Here is a 6,580-nt window from a genome sequence, read left to right as displayed (position 1 = left end):
TTAATACACATTTCCTTCACTTAGCTATTTACTTGCTAAGAAGTTGTGTGAAAATGTTACCTCACGTCATCAACAGTAAGGTGCTTGGATATGGGAGTTGTTATTTGGGTGACTTGTGATTGGATATAGGTTCCCTTATGTTTGCTTACTTTGGTCTGAAAAATTGTGTGAAACTTTATTTTACAGAGAAAATTTTATTGATTTGTTACTATCAAAATATGGATCCATTATCATTTCTTTGTAGCTCTGTGCTCTATCATTGGTACATGTTAGGGTGCTTCATTATATTTCTCACACTATTTTGACTTTGATGCTTTAATATGTATCTGCATGATCTCTATCTCTTCTTTGATATGTATTGCTCTATGTCTCTTTCTATTTCACTGAGTCAAAGAACTCTTTGTAAGAGTTATATACCTATATAAATATATATATATATATATATAATTTTTTTCATAACCAAAATATATCATTGTAAGAATTATACTCTCTCTTTGTCTTTCTGTTGTTGAGTGAGTGATAAAACTCTCATACTTTCCTTTGTTTGCTCTATATATGTGATCTTTTCTTCAGTGAATAAAGTTCTTTGCAAGTGTCCCGTCCTCTTCTCTATACGAGATTTTTTTTCTTTAGTCTCATACCTAAGAGCTCTTCTATAGGTATATGCACTAGTAAAATAGAGGTCAAGATATGGAATGACAAGTGTGAAAGAGGAAGAGTAAGACTTGAATGTCCTCTTGATACAATTACTGATATGAAAATCAGGAATGCTACTTTTTTCTTTTTCTTCTTTTTTTTGGGCTTTTTGTGCTGTGAGAAATGCACATTTGTTATAGACTTTGCAAGTGTTTTTTGTGTTTTAAGATAGTGAGTATATGAGCGTGCATTGCAGTATTAGAATAGAGAGTTCAGCTTTGTCTCTGTATCTAGATGGTCAAGTTTTAAGCAGATTTTGATGATTGGGAGCTTTTGTTTCGGTGTTGGTTACTAAAGGATTGACAACAAATTGTGGTTTGGATTGACAACTATATATATATTTGTAGTGTTATCGGAGCAGCTTTAATCATAATTAGTCTGTATCTCGTTTTTTGGGGAAAAGCAAATTAAGGATCAGTCTCCTCCATCACAGTGCTGCATGATCGATGAGTAGCACCACTAACACAAAGATTAATAGATGATCAACAATGTTAAGAGATTCCATGTCACTGCAAGCATATGGTTGATCCTTCAAAACTCTGGCAAACTAGTTTGTTAGTCTTTTTTCTTTTTCCTTATTATTTTGAATTGAAAGGATCACCTTTGTTCTGATTAAATATTCATCAGCTAGCTTAAAGTATTAACTATGTTAATTAGTAAAATTAGGACTACATTGTTTTAGCTGTTAGAGATTTTTGCATGTGATTGTGCCTAAAGAAATCTGGCCTACTTACGAGTTATTTCTTGCCACTTCATGGATAGGCTGATCCTTGCAAATTCTGCCATGCATGTCAGCTTTTAGTTGTCGTTTTCCTTTTCCTCTTTTCTATTCTTTTTCTTGTTATTTTGATTTTTGAGTAACAAGGATCACCATTGTTCTATTTTAAGTACTCATCAGCTAGCTTTAAAGTATTAACGTACTATTAGACGTAAGATTAGACCATCATTATTCTAGCTACATGTTTGAGCATTTTTCATGTGATTGTGCCTAAAGAAATCTGGATTGCTTAACTATAACAAAATGACCTCAACTGGAATCAGATAGTAGGCTGTAAAGGTATATAATTAAGCAATTTCCAGTTCTAGTTGGGTGATTTTTGGAGTGATCTGTTCAAATACAAACATGAATTTGGCCTGCTGGATTTTTTTGGCTTCTGAATATTATGCAGCTTAATAACTGAAAAACTCTACTTTGGATTTTGGACAATTTATACTCTGTTACAGGATGTTGCTTGGTCACTTTGGTGACTCGACAAGAGTTAGTGCATAGTGCATACCAAATAAGTCAATTGGCCTGAAAATTTGTGGTTATTGCTTGTATCCTACATATGGTAGTGTACATATGTTGGAATCCTACATATGATAGTGTCCCATAAGTATCCTTGGTAAGTATATTCGTAGTATGATGGATTCACAATTACGTACTGGTATGTCGAATGTGATGTTGTGTATTATTTTGTGAGACTTCGTCTTGACTACATGCATTTGGTTTACTCTAATTGATTCAATGAAGACATAAAAATAAGGTCTTGTGCATGCATGTATCTCGGAGAGGATGCAAAAGCATTAAAAATAAGGTTTTCAGGTGTCTAAGATCACATTGGTATTGTAATGGATCATCTGCCAAAAGTTAGAAACTAGACCTAACTTTCTTTGTTTGTGTTTCCGCCATGTTCTTTTTTTTTAATTTTTTTTTATGTAGAAATATGATGTTGACACAGCAGCAAAGGCAATTATTCTTAGCATCCAAGTTAGGTGTGTATTCAGGCTTAAGATTCCATGTAGGAGATGAATCTAGAGCTAATGCTGCACAAGATAATGAACTTTTCCATCAGAATCCTTAAGCATATGCTGCACAAGATGGATATTGGATTGCTCGTATTACAGCATTGCTTGTGGGTGAGGATCGAACACAATCTTGTATAGTTATGAAATTGGAAGGCTTAGTTCAATGAAATGTTTAAATGCTTATAAAATTATATATAGTGAATCGATTGGAGTTTGTTTTGATGTATCAAAGTTACTTTTAGCATTGATATATAATTATTGCTCATTGGTAATAATCTCTAGCATTGATTTTGTATGATTTCACCTAGCATTGATCTTATACAACACAATACAAAATAATATATTGTATGACTGTAAACGAGTTCAAAATTAAGGCTTCTCCTACAACAGTAATTGACTATTAGTCAATATGATTACAATATTCACACCACAGCTAACCAAATATAGTGGTCGTGTGAACTAACAACCAATAACAAAAGAAAACAAAGTTCTGTTGTGTGAGATTTATAACACACAACAGAAATGAAATCATCTCTGTTGTCTGAGTAATCAATAGACAAGGGAGATAATTTCACTTCAGTTGTGTGTTGCATATCTCAGACAACAAAGAATGAGTAATATCTGTTGTGTGTTATGAACCTCAGACAACAAAGAATGAATTATATCTGTTGTGTATCATGAATCTCAGAGAATGGCAAATTCCTTCTTCTGTTGTGTGAATGTGTCGACACATCCCCGCGCATGTCATGGCAGGCACATGCCTGCGCAGAATTCACACAACGGAAACATGTATTCTGTTGAGCAAAGTATTGTCACACAATGTGAAATCACCGTTGTGTGATTTTTCAATCACACAACACTCGTTTAGACCACAGTGAGGCTGGTCATCACACAACTCCAAATATCTGTCATCTGATTAACTTATTGTAGTAGTGTAGTCATAAGTATCATAAATCATAATATGTAATAATAACCATTTGATAATATGAATATCTAGTAGAAACTTATCAGGGGATCTAAAAAACATAGAAGTGCTTTAAAAAAAAAATGGGAGGGGAAGGTGCGAATTTCACTCCGCTATTTGAAGGGCAGATTTTATTATTATATTTTTGTTTAAGGAAAACTGAATTGAGAGAGAATTGAGTCGTACTTTCATTGATAATAGATATCTCTTTATATAGAGGATTACAATCAGAGTTGTATAAGGAAAAATAATCGTACAATTAATTAGATATATATATCTATGAATATCTCCGAGAATATCTCTAATTCAAAACCCTATTACAACTAAGTCAAGTAACCTAGAGTTTGGGCCAGACACATATTCTGGATTTACTTGAACACTCCCCCTTGTGTCGCCCAAACATGGTGCTCTTCTCGTTGCCTCATTAAAAACCTTGTCGAGTAACAAAAATCCTATGGGACAAAAATAACCTCGGTTAAAGGGGAAAAAGACACACCCTTCACGTTTCGAGACCATACATGTAGACATCTCCCCCTGATGTCTGCATCCCCCCTGATGACTACAGTCATGGGAATTTGGAAAACTTCCGCAAACGATGCTACCAACATGTTTCTCGAAAGTGGAATTTAGGCAATGACTTAGTGAGCAAGTCTGCCACGCTGTCCTCAGATCGAACCTAGTTCACTTTGATCTTGAGAAGAGTCTGTTGTTGCTGATTATACTTGGTATTGTCGCTTTTGATGTAGCCTTGCTTCATTCATTCAAAACAAGCAGTATTATCCTAAATGCTCGTAAGCTCATCTGTGGTAGACTTCAAATCACAATTGCTCTAAACATGCCTAATTATGGATCAAATCCATATGCATTCACAAACCACTTCGTGAAGAGTAATAATCTCTGCATTGTCGGAAGATATAGCTACTAGAGTCTGTTCTGTAGACCTCCAATATATCACGGTCTTTACCCATGGTGAACACTTAACCAGTTTGGGAAGATTTTTGTGTGGGTCAGAAAGATACCCAACATCAGCAAAACCTTCCAAAACACATGTTGTTTTGGGATGGAGATAGAGTACTCATGCCAGTGTTGGCAGCATTCTTGGTGTGTGATGGGTCCGAATGCATCATCTCTCTGTAGGGATAGAACAAGCTCATATCAATCGTGCATCTCAAGTACCGAAAGATATCTTTTACACCAATCCAATGACGTCGCATTGGCGCAAAGTTATATCTAGCTAACAAGTTCACAGCATATGAGATGTCCGATCTTGTGCATTGAGCTAAGTATAATAATATGCATATTGTACTTATGTAGGGCACATCCGCCTCTAGCACATCTTCACCATCATCCTTCGGACGAAGAGGATCATTTTCAGGACTAAGACTACGGACGATCATGGGGGTGCTTGAAGGCTTGACCTTGTCAAAATGCCTAAACATCTATCAATACATTACTCAAGTTCCAAACTGAGACATAATCGTATTCTCCCAAAATCCTTCATTTTAAAATACGATTTCAAGTGTTCAGCAGTTTCCCTTAACTCTTTAAGGGCTTCCAATGAAGACATGTCTAACATGAACCGCGATAGAATACAAAACTTATTATGGAAACGCGTGGTCATATCCCTTCCCAATCAAGTAGTCACTTTAGTGAGCGTTTCAACCTCATTGTAAAACGCGCTCCATGGTCTAGAGCCACTTGACTTGGGTAAATGGAGTTCACCATGAATTTTCATGTATATTTCGTATCTAGATCCCATAGAGATACGTAGTGACCACATTCGTAAGCTGCATATTCAGTTATTCGGAAACTACTAAACTGACAGGGTAGTGGAGTGCAATGAGATCCATTACGAGAGAATATGTCTCATCGAAGTCGATTCCAGGGCGTTTTGTGAGAAGCCTTGCTCCATAAGGCGAGATTACTATATCTTTTTCTCATCACGCTTTCTAACGAAGACCTATTAGTCAACAGGTTTTATGTCAGGAGGTGTTGGCATCACTAGCTCACACTACAACAGAATGTCTCTTTAGCGACCAAGTTTTTTGCGAGGAATTTATTTTCCTCAGTAAATGTCACATTTTACGAGGAATAATTAAGTTTCTCACTAAATGCCATTAGGTTTTTTACGAGGAACATATTTTCCTCCCTATATATCACTTTCTACGACGAATATTTTAGTTCATCACTAAAGGTGACCATAATTTGGTCTCCCAAATAGTCATGTTATTAGCGAGGAAATATGAGACTTGAGTGACGAATTTTTCCATCGCAAAAACGAGATTCAACGAGGAAATAATGATTTTGTCGTTATTTGTTTGGCGGCAAATTGTTTAGGACCCGCCAAATTCAATGGCGATAAAACTATGGTTTCCTCGCTAAAAGTCTATATTCTGCGAGGAACCATTTCCTCATTAAAAGAAACAATTAGCGAGGAAATAACACTTTCCTCGTTATTAGTTTGGCAGATAATTGAGTAAGACCCGCCAAATTCAATGGCGATAAAACTATGGTTTCCTCGCTAAAAGTCTATATTCTGCGAGGAACCATTTCCTCGTTAAAAGAAACAATTAGTGAGGAAATAACACTTTCCTCGTTATTAGTTTGGCGGATAATTGAGTAAGACCCGCCAAATTTAATGGCGACAAAACTATGATTTTCTCGCTAAAAGTCTATGTTTTACGAGGAACCATTTTCTCATTAAAAGAAACAATTAACGAGGAAATAACACTTTCCTCTTTATTAGTTTGGCGTATTATTGAGTAAGACCCGCCAAATTCATTGGTGACAAAACTATGGTTTTCTTGCTAAAAGACTATGTTTTGCGAGGAATCATTTCCTCGTTAAAAGAAACAATTAGCGAGGAAATAACACTTTCCTCGTTATTAGTTTGGCGGATAATTGAGTATGATCTGTCAAATTCAACGGCGAGAAAACTATGGTTTCCTCGCTAAAAGTTTGTGTTCTAAGAGCAAGTTCACCCGTTGGGTCACCAGGTCATCCACTATTCACTGCTTTTTAGTGTTAATTTCACTCTCTGGGTCACGAGCACAGTGTATTTTGTATCCTGGGTCACCCTATACAGTGTTCTGGGTTACTATAGTGACCTGCACAGTGTATTTCGTGCCCTGG

This window comes from Rosa chinensis, chromosome 3, assembly GCF_002994745.2.
Source record: "Rosa chinensis cultivar Old Blush chromosome 3, RchiOBHm-V2, whole genome shotgun sequence".
Classification (NCBI taxonomy): domain Eukaryota; kingdom Viridiplantae; phylum Streptophyta; class Magnoliopsida; order Rosales; family Rosaceae; genus Rosa; species Rosa chinensis.
The sequence above is the reverse complement of the archived record's forward strand: the minus strand, read 5'-3'. Positions refer to the sequence as shown.